We start from the raw sequence: 10,907 nt of genomic DNA, 5'->3' as shown, positions 1-10,907 counted from the left end.
ATTCATAAAAATCGGGGTTTGAAACATATTCCGAGATTCGCGAGAACCCGGCAATCGCACTATAGCAGTGATCCTATAAAGTATGATCATGGTTTCGAGATAGAAGTTCGTCCACAGACTACTTTTTACTGACGACTTCGTTCTACTACACTGGATTTTCACGCGTTCATATGTTGCTACATGTATGATGTAATATGTGGACATAGTTTGGCCATTTCAAAACTAATAAGCCATGGAGGTGGAACTAAACTAAACCATATCTACCAGGGAAGCATATTTCTTCAGTGAAATTTACAATGAAATTTTAGGTGTATAGATATTAAGTACACCCTGATGCTTTTGTTTTTGAATCCAAAGATTCATGCATCTTAAAATAAAATCTCGATGTTGATTGTTTATGATAATGAATAACGTTATTCATATGTGACGTTTCAATTTCAAGTGTTATATCTAATTAAGTTAAATCTACCTGACAATTATATTTGGTTAATTTGAGCACCATGATTACACATTTGCTTTCAAGTGTGCTAATCCATGTAAGATAAATATCTAGTATATCGATTTTTTGAAAAATGGGGAAATGCTAGGGGCTTGCTCCAACTTAGCCGCGGATCAGCCCGGTATTCCAGTACCTGCGGGATTGGTCCACTCCCTCCAGGGAAAATATCATTCCAATATATTAAGTCAAATTATTAACATAAGATAATACAGTACCTCCAAACCTGATCCATTCCCTCCAAAGGGGATTTGCATCAACTTTTTGGAATTACATTATATTAACATTATGTGTCTGTTATTCTGTAAAAATTAACAATGTCAAACTGGGTCGCTAGTACATCCGGATTAATCTACTTATAATCAAGATATAAAATAATTAATTTTATGAACTCATTGACACAGGTATATTATCAATAATATTACTATCATATCAAATTAGGGGTCTGTAAATGAAAAATATTTTTCTACTCTGTGACACCTTGACTTCATCTACAGTGTATATCAAGTGAAGATAGAAGCATATTGTAACATTTTTTACAGAAATGCAAATAAAAGGGCTTGAACCACTCTCCCCACAGAACACCAGAACCATTATCTACAACAGCTTTCAAAGAAAATATATCTTTCATTGTTCCATTCTCTTGATGAAGATATGAACTAATTGTAAAGTGTGTAGCATTCTCAATGTTTGATAGTAGCTACTCTCTAAAGAGCTGATATTAAAAAGGTTTCCCACAAAAGTGGACACATTTGCTTCCTCGTTGTCGGTGATCGGTAAAGGGTAATGCATTCAATCTAGGCAATATGTAAACATATTGTGGCGTAACACCCCCCCCCCCCTTTTAAAAACACGCGATATTAAACGGATTTCTGAGAACTGGAGATTTACTCGGGTGGATCGGAGGTATTGCACTACCTCAAGGGTTGATCTACAGTACTGTCTCTGGGAGGATATTAACATGAAATTTATAAAAAACCGTTGATACTGCATAATCAATAACGTTAGTATCACCTTAAACTCGGAATGTGTGAAAGCCCTTTCCCCACTCATGAGACATCTAAGCCTCCACAAAATATTCAAGTGCATAAGATGAAGTAATGCAGTATGGATTTTATATAGAAGTTGAAATACCCTCCATACGTAAACTCAAACATACTATTTGCGAATTACTCAGAGAACCAAAACACTAGATCACACGATTCACTAAACACAATTGCCAAGCTTGATATGATATAATTGTTACATCATGTTTAACATTGAACATTTGACAAGTTTACGATTTTATATTCCTTTGCCTGGATTTACAGTCTATTAGTATTCCGTTTAAGACGAAATTTCTTTAATGTTCTACTAATCTGTTTACACATTATTATGGTCTACTTCAAGGACGCATGGTATACATAACCGAGATTCGTGTTCGTTGTTAAGCACGTTTTCCGATTCATCCAGACTTTCGCGTTACTGCTGCTACCAAGTCACACATTTACATGAAGTATAAGGGGTTACAGACTAAAGGAGGTAATAATAACTTCAATAGTAATACAACACTAACATTGGTAGCGAAAGACATTACTGATAATAATAGCATCAATAGTACACAAAGCACATTTGTATCTAACCGTAATGCTTGTAAATGTAATAGTACCGAAAAAAAAAAATGATTTCATGGATATTTGTCTTAGACATTTGGAATCATGAAATATTACGTTAACTATAAGCACAGATACTCAAATCACTTAAGGTACTCTTTTGGATTTTGAAATCCACAAAGCAGAAAACTTTCACCTTTATTAATATGATTATTTTTTCCTCCTTGTCAGGAGTTCTCAAAAGTTCTTGAACACTTCATGTGGACTGACGTTCAACCACTCAGCCTGTGTGATCCTCCTTCAACATCGGTAAACCGAGTCAGAACGGTCATCAAATCTCTCAGCAAAAACACTTGAGAGCTGCTTCCCGCTCAGAGGATTACACTAAAAAGTCCTCATCGTGGTTGAACATATTCCGAGAATCTCGGCGAGAAACCGGCAATCGCACTATAGAAGTGATCTATAAAGTATGATCATACTTTCACATTCTACATTCATTCACAAACTACATTTTATGAGCTCTTTCTTCTAATACAACGGCTTTTCACCCTTTTGCATGCTGATATATGTATGATGTAATATGTGGACGTACTTTGCCCATTTAAAAATATTTACATAATCTACACCTATTTGATCAAATGGTTTACACTAAAATATAGAGGGGAACTTAATGCATATACTATACATAGTTTAAAACAACACATACATATCAAATCACGTGGCACAGGACTAAACTAAACTTCATATTGTCTATTCCACTGCATCTCCAATGAAATTCAGGCTGCACATTTCTAGGTCCTACAAGATAATCTAATACGGGAATAAAAACGTTCATGTATCTTAAAACCGTTATTCCATGGTTGATGATTTAAGGGAAAAAATATTCCTCCTCATAAGCAATGTTCAATTTCAATTGTTTAAATTCTGTTATGTTCAAACTACCTGCTTTATATATTTGGTTAACGTAAATATCATAACACATTTACTTTTATGCGTGCTAATCCTTATTAAATAAAATAACATCGTTTTCCGGGCGAGGCTAAGCTTCGCATATCGGACTTATTATAATAGTGTTTATTTCATGATATCTTTCTTGCCCTTATTCTCTCTACGAATCCTCAGTCTACCTTTGTTGGTCAATTCGCTTACCATACATTCCTAACTCTGGTTTCCCTTCAAAACGCATAAATCTTTCGCCTTTTCTAAAGATTTCCGTGGAGGGGAAAACTCAATGAGTCTTACTCAATTTTTTCTATAGCCCACTTCGGTGGTTCAAACTCACCTTATACACAATAAAATAATAATTAACTCTAAAATATTCTTGTTGTAAGGAGAATGTCTGCATATTTATTCCATTATTTTTGCTAAGACTACATAGGATTTCACCCTTTCATCCCGGCTAAAACATTAATGCTTACCATTTAAATGTGTGCGTGTGTGTGTGTGCGCGCGACGGCGTGTATGTGTGTGTGCGTGCAATTGCGTATGCGTATGCGTGTGCGTGTGTGTGTACATACAATAACACGTTAGTGGTCTACCTACTATATATATTTACATTTCTTATCTATTCTGAGATAACTCTCACAATATATATATATTGTGTGTGTGAATTTATATTTTATCATCAAATATATGATAATGATAGCATAATCCACCACGAGAAAATCGTTCATCCATAACGTTAAAAGCATAGGAAACGAATGACAACTAAAGGGTACTACACATATGCCCACCCTACTATATAGCGGTTACTGTGTATGGGAAATCGTAATTTATAATTAAACAATCCTGTTATTTTTGTCTTTAGAATTTTTTGGATTAAATAAAATCCCTTCAGTGAAGAAAAACATACGTACAATTAGGTTAATATGCCAAATTTTGCAACTACTGAAGTTAGTGTCATAAAAGTAAACAAACAACATTTAACTCAATATCGCCAGGAAAAATGCTGTGCCCTTTTTCGATTTTTTTTCTCTACACATAGATGGCTCTGCAAGTGCTTAGCGACAAAGGAGTCTATTAGTAGACCTTGTTGCCTTACCTGATTTCACCTTTGCTTGAATTCGCGTGAAAAGGGTTTTCTTTACTGTATTGAATATCGAGAGTGTTAGTTTTAATATAGACATTGTTATTACTATTATGTTATTGATTTTAGTAAGAGCACTATAAGATAAGATATTTTCGAAAATCAAGGAAAAGGGTAAACACACGAGACAGGTAGTCCTCGCAACTGGCTCATTGGTGACTTGTAACAAGTGTAGCCATCTATGTGTAAAAATAAACAAATAGATAAATAAAGAAAAAAAATAAAAAATAATAATAATAATATAAATTAAAATAATAATAATAATAATAATAATAATAATAATAATAATAATAATAATAATAATAATAACAACAACAATAATAATAATAAAGTAAACTCACGGTGGGTATGGCATGTATCTCCATGCCATGCCCGTGGGTTTTGGGTTAAGTAAATGTAATATTACATTTTCCCGAAACATATGACTGGTACCTACACCCATATAAGTCAAATTCCTTTCACTACCTATTTCTCTGGTATTGTATACAGTGGGATATTTTCTGATTTGTACAACTCCAAAGGTTCGAATATTCTATAGATAATTTCAGAATACAAATCAATACATTTATACAATGTTGCATAATAATTTACCAGTATAAATAAGTATCGTCAGGCAAGTTTCCTTCTTATGGGGTAGTTTAAATGAAATCACTGGGATATATCAAACTGAAAATATTGAAGAGATGCTACACCATTTAAGAATCTTCACCTCAGTAATGTTGTACAGGTGGGTCTACTGAGGAATTACTTTCGCATAACCAAGTGCAATAAGGGGGATAGCGCGAACGCAGTCCCCCACTAACAAAAATTGCGCACTCGAGTTAACCACATTTGGGTTAATCGCAGGGGTCAGCGCCACCGGAGTGCAATGGTGAGCCTCGCCCTGGGAGAACCGCCTTCGTGATCACGGTATCTCCTGTGCCAGGTAAGTATGCTCTTCTAAACCACGCGCCGACCCATGCTTGCTCAAACTGAAAACCTAACGCGCTCAACACAACTTTATGCAAGTGGCAAGTTCAATTTTCATTCAATGAGGGGAATCTGTATAGATTTACGTCGAAATTATATCTTATTTTTAGGTACTGCGATAAATCCAAATTGAACTTATTGAAGATTAAATCCATACACAGCTCCTGGTTAATTACAAATTATTTTGTTCGAAAATTATGCGGAATTAATTTCAAATTAGTTCAATTTGGAATTAACGCAATACATTAAAATAAAACATAACTTACAGTATAAAATTTATTTTAAGATGAAAAATATATATATATAATCTTCGAGATTTATATACTCCTGCGATTTTGATTTTTATTGCTGTTGCGCTTTAGAACAATTTTTGCACAACAAATTTTTGAATTAAGAAAACAAACATATCTTCTCTACGCACCCCCTAAATCCTCGTTTGTTAGCATGCATGCCATACCTATGTGACTGCGTATGCGTCAGTCTACATTAGCCTGACACGGAGTTACATTACAATAATCACATGCAAACTTTAATCATATTTTGAGGATATTTTATGACTGGGTTCTGTTACATTTACATTTAAAGAAAACGTATAAACTCCATTACCGTATACTTTTGATAAAGGCGGCTGATTGTTTCAGTATATCACAATTTATACACAATGTATTACTCATACCATAAAAAGCATACGATTCGATACTATCGTGATTCTTTTAATGACATAAATGTTATCTTTTTGCATCGAAAATGCTAACAAGCAGCCGCTTATGACGTTTTGCAAGTAAAATGTCTTGACCAGTAAGTCCTCAGAAACATTTTCTCGGGCATACTTTCTCCTATATTTTGGTATCGCTTCTCGGCCTTTTGGCTAAGATCAAAGTGTAGTATCTGTTCTTATCAGCTTAATATCTGATACGATCCCCATGTGGGATCTACGATATTAAACTGATTTTTGGAATATGGCGAAGTGCTAGGGGCTTGCTCCACCTTTGCCGCGGATCGGCCCGGTATTGCAGTACCTCCGGGATTGGTCCACTCCCTCCGGGGAGGATATCAACTCATATATTATTTTAAAAAAAAGGTTAGATAAAACTTCAGACCATTTTCTTAGTTTGACAGTAACCCCTTTTTAAAAGCTGGTAAGATCATTTTCCAGAAAATAGTGACACTACGGATTTGCTTCATCGTGCTGGAGATCGGCCAGGTAATGCAGTTTAACAAAATATAAACACGTTGGGAAGTTGCATCGCAATTTCCTAAAACAGGACATTTCTGACAACTGGTGACTTCCTAGGGGTTACTCCACATATACCTCAATAAACTTCTGCGTTCATATAAAGTAAAAGATGAAGTAATGCAGTACCTTTTTTTATATAGGATGTACATAATTCCAGGGCAATGACCAAACCCTTTAATTCCTGGTAACACCAAAAACAAAACCCAGTAGACTACGAGACCCACTATAAAATTTATGGAATAAAGTCTGTCTGGGTTTAAAACCCTGTAAATATTAGCACTAAGTTGAAATCAATCTTTTTACTCACTTATTTACCATTGCTACCAATACAACAATGGAGGGGTTTCCCCAAATATTTAAGGATGTAATAGAGGGGGTACAGACTTACAGGTATCTTATGGGAATTCCCCAGAGTAAATAAAATTATTAATAAAGCCCCTGGCGACATAATATAAATCGCGAAAAGAAGCGGTGGTATCGAATGTAATATTTTTGATGTTGAAAATTTAACAAATTGGGTTTTTTAATAATGACTTTTTAATTTTTAAAACTTTAAAAAAACCATATAGAGTAAAAATTTTTATTTACTTTTTCTTTTCAAAATTTTTTTCTAAAGTAAAAACCTCCAAAAACGGCAAGCTTCATTTTTTTTTTTTTTTTTTTTTTCCCCCCCCTGTCAGTTTTTTCAAAATTTTGGGGACTATTGGGGATTGAATTAAACCCACTCACCCTGTGTGATCCCCCTTACCAACATCGAAAACCCGACCCAAAACCGGTCATCAAAACCCAACAAAACATTTGAGATCGCTTCCCCGCTAAGAGGTTTACACTAACAGCCCTCATCGGGGGGGAACATATTCGGAATCTCGGCGAAAAAACCCGGAAATCGCACTATACCCGTGTTTTCCTAAAAAGTAGACCCTGGTTTCGAGATAGAATTTTCGCCCCACAAAATATTTTTTACTGACAAATTTCTTTTTCTACAAAACTGGATTTCCCCGCGTTATATGTTGCACAGTATGAGGGTAAAGGGGACATGGGTTTGGCCTTTTTAAAAAACAAATTTAACCCCAATGGGGGGGGAAAAAACAAACCCATTCTACCAGGGAAGCTTTATTTCTTCAGTAAAATTTTACAATAAAATTTTTAGGGGGATAGATTTTAAGTACACCCTGTTTGCTTTTGTTTTGAACCCAAAAGGGTTTTCCAGCTTTCTTAAAAAAAAAACTCGATTTTGGGGACTTTTTAATGATAAGAATAACTTTAATTATAGGGGATTTTAAATTTTAAGTGTTATATTTTAAGGGAAATTTAAAAATCTACCTGAAAAATTTATTTTTTAATTTGAGCCCAGGGTTTAACTTTTGGCTTTCAAGTGGCTAATCCATTTTTAAGTAAAATCTAGTAATCGTTTTTGAAAAATGGGGAAAGGCTGGGGTTTGCCCCCAACTTAGCCGCGGATAGCCGGTTTTTCCAGTCCCTGGGGGTTTTGGCCACCCCCTCCAGGGAAAAATATTCCAAATATTAAGTAAAAATTAAAAAACATGGGAAATTCCCGTACCCCAAAAACCTTTTTCCAATTCCCCCCAAAAAAGGGGTTTTGCATAAATTTTGGGGGAATTTACATTTATTTTCCATTATGTGCTGTTTTTTCTGTAAAAAATTTAAACAGTAAAAACGGGGTTTCGCTAGTACACCCGGAAAATTACTTATTTCAAGATATAAAAAAAAATTAATTTTAAAACCTTTGACACAGGTTATTTATCAATAATATTACTATCATATAAAAATTAGGGGCTGAAATGAAAAAAATTTTTCTACTCGTGACACCTTGACTTCACTACAGTGTATTCATGAAGATAGAAGCATATTAAAACATTTTGTAAGAAATGCAAAAAAAAGGGGCTTAACCACTTGCCCAAAAACACCAAAACCATTATCTACAACAGTTTAAAAGAAAAATTATCTTTCTTTGTTCCATTCTCTTTGAAAGATAAAACTAATTGAAAATGTGTATGCATTCTCAATTTTTGAAGTATCCCTTCTAAAGATGTTTTAAAAAGGGTTTCCACAAAAGGGAACATTTGTTCCTGGGGTTTCGGTGACGGTGAAGAAAGCAATCAATCTAGGAATATGTAAACATATTGGGGGCGTAACACCCCCCCCCCCCTTTTAAAAACACGCGATATAAACGGTTTCTGAGAAGGAGATTTACCGGGTGGATCGGGGTTTTGCATCCCCAAAGGGTTGATTACAGTACTTTCGGGGGGGGGAATTAACATAAAATTTAAAAAAACCCTTTGATACTGCATAATCAATAACTTTGACACCTTAAAGGGAAATGTGTGAAGGCCTTTCCATTCCATGAGACATCTAAGCCCCACAAAATATTAAAGTGAAAAAATAAGTAAGCATTGGATTTTTATATAGAATTGAAATCCCCCCTTTACGTAAACTCAAAAACTTTTTTGCGATTACCAGAAACCAAAACCCCTAGTAACACCCACTAAAAAAATTTGCCAAGTTTGAATGATATAATTGTTACATATGTTAACATTGAACTTTTGGAAAAGTTTACGATTTATATTCCTTTCCTGGATTTACGTCTTTTAGTATTCCGTTTTAAGACGAATTTCTTTAAGTTCTACTAACTTTTTTACACTTTAATTTGGCATTCAAGGACGCAGGTAACATAACCGAGTTTCGTGTTGTTGTTAAGCACGTTTTTCCGACATCCAACTTTCGCGTTACTGCTGCTACCAAGTACACATTACATGAAGTAAAAGGGGTTTAAAAAACAAAGGAGGTTTTAAATAAATTTCAATGTAATACAACACAACATGGTACGAAAAGAATAGATAATAAAGCACAATGTACCAAACACATTTGTATCTAACCCTATGCTTAAATGAATATACCAAAAAAAAAAAAAATTTAGGATTTTTTGTCTTGAAATTTTGGAATATGAAATATTTTCGTTAAAATAAAGCAAGATATCAAATCACTTTAAAGGTAATCTTTGGATTTGAAACCAAAAGCAGAAAACTTAAAACCCTTTTTTAAAATGATTATTTTTTTTCCCCCTTGTCAGGAGTTCTCAAATTCGAACATTCAGTGGATGCGTTAACCCTCAGCCTGTGTGACCTCCTCCAACATCGGGAACCGAGTCAGAAAAGGTACAAATCTCCAAGCAAAAACCTTTGGGGCTCTTCCCCTCAGAGGATTACACTTAAAAAGTCCTCATCGGGTTGAAAATATTCCAGAATCCGGCGGAAAACCCGGCAATCGACTATAGAAGTGATCCCATAAAGTAGATCATACTTTTTACATTTACATTTTTCACAAATACATTTTTCTGAGCTTTTTTTTTAATACAACGGCTTTTCACCTTTGCATGGTATATGTTATGAGTAATTGTGGACGTTTTCCCATTTAAAAAAATTTAATAATCTCCTATTTTATCAAATGGTTTTTCCAAAAAAAGAGGGGAAATTTAAAGCATAATTATCAAGTTAAAAAAAAAATACATATAAATCACGTGGCACAGGGACTAAATAAAAATTCATATTGTTTTCCCTGCACCCAATGAAATTTTAGGGGCAATTTCTAGTCCACAAATAATTAATACGGGAATAAAAAACGTTCGATCTTTAAAACCGTTTTTTCCCGGTTTTATTAAGGGAAAAATATTCCCCCCTTAAGCTGTTTCAAAATTTTAATGTAAGTTCTGTTATGTTCAAAAAAACCCGTTTATTATTGGTTAACGTAAATATCATAACACATTACTTTTATGGGCTAATCCTTAAATAAAAAAACAATGTTTTCCGGGCGAGGGTAAGCTCGCTATCGGACTTTAAAAGTGTTTTTTATGATATTTTTTTTGCCCCTTATTTCCTACGAAACCTCAGTCTACCTTTGTTTGGGCAAACGCTTTCCATACATTTCCCAAATTGGTTTCCTTCAAAAACGAAAATCTTTCGCCTTTTTAAAGATTTTTCCCGGGGGGGGGGGAAAAACTCAATGAGTCTTACTCAATTTTTTTTTATAGCCCACTCTGGGTTTAAACTCACTTATACACAATAATATAAATTAACTCTAAAATATTCTTTTTGTAAGGAGAATGTCTGCATATTTATTCCCTTATTTTGCAAAACACATAGGATTTCACCCTTTTAGTCTCGGGTAAAACATTTAAATTGCTTTTACCATTAAATGTGGCTTTGGGGTGTGTGCGCGCGACGGGGTTTTGTGTGTGGTGCAATTTCGTTGGTTTTTGGGGTTTCGGTGTGTGTAATACAATAACACGTTAGTGGTTACTATAATATTTTTTACATTCTTATTAAATTCTGAGATAAAATCACAATATAAAAATTTTATGTGGTGTGAATTTTATTTATCATAAATAAGATAATGATAGCTAACCACCACGAGAAAACGTTCATCCTAAAAGTTAAAAAATGGGAAACGAAAGACAACTAAAAGGGTACTACAAATTTGGGCCCACCCCCACTATATACGGTTACTGTG

The 10,907-nt window shown here is 34.3% G+C and overlaps 6 non-coding genes and 1 pseudogene across 6 annotated transcripts; 3 read left to right on the top strand and 4 right to left on the bottom strand.

Annotated features, from left to right (window-relative positions):
• The first annotated feature begins 495 nt into the window (after nucleotides 1–495).
• LOC119568886 lies at nucleotides 496–654 on the top strand (annotated as a pseudogene).
• Nucleotides 655–2,363: 1,709 nt separating this feature from the next.
• On the bottom strand, nucleotides 2,364–2,565 carry LOC119568887. Its single transcript, XR_005228177.1, has one exon. It is a non-coding gene; the product is annotated as a small nucleolar RNA U3 (small nucleolar RNA).
• Nucleotides 2,566–3,247: 682 nt separating this feature from the next.
• Nucleotides 3,248–3,363, top strand: LOC119568884. Its single transcript, XR_005228175.1, has one exon. It is a non-coding gene; the product is annotated as a U5 spliceosomal RNA (small nuclear RNA).
• Nucleotides 3,364–4,944: 1,581 nt separating this feature from the next.
• On the bottom strand, nucleotides 4,945–5,107 carry LOC119568882. The gene has a single exon (XR_005228173.1). It is a non-coding gene; the product is annotated as a U1 spliceosomal RNA (small nuclear RNA).
• An 884-nt stretch (nucleotides 5,108–5,991) lies between these two features.
• LOC119568885 lies at nucleotides 5,992–6,184 on the top strand. Its single transcript, XR_005228176.1, has one exon. It is a non-coding gene; the product is annotated as a U2 spliceosomal RNA (small nuclear RNA).
• A 916-nt stretch (nucleotides 6,185–7,100) lies between these two features.
• Nucleotides 7,101–7,304, bottom strand: LOC119568883. Its single transcript, XR_005228174.1, has one exon. It is a non-coding gene; the product is annotated as a small nucleolar RNA U3 (small nucleolar RNA).
• Nucleotides 7,305–9,505: 2,201 nt separating this feature from the next.
• Nucleotides 9,506–9,699, bottom strand: LOC119568888. The gene has a single exon (XR_005228178.1). It is a non-coding gene; the product is annotated as a small nucleolar RNA U3 (small nucleolar RNA).
• Nucleotides 9,700–10,907: the final 1,208 nt, after the last annotated feature.

The sequence above is a fragment of the Penaeus monodon genome, unplaced genomic scaffold (assembly GCF_015228065.2).
Source record: "Penaeus monodon isolate SGIC_2016 unplaced genomic scaffold, NSTDA_Pmon_1 PmonScaffold_11320, whole genome shotgun sequence".
In the NCBI taxonomy this organism is placed as follows: Eukaryota; Metazoa; Arthropoda; class Malacostraca; order Decapoda; family Penaeidae; genus Penaeus; species Penaeus monodon.
This window is presented reverse-complemented; position numbering and strand designations above follow the sequence as displayed.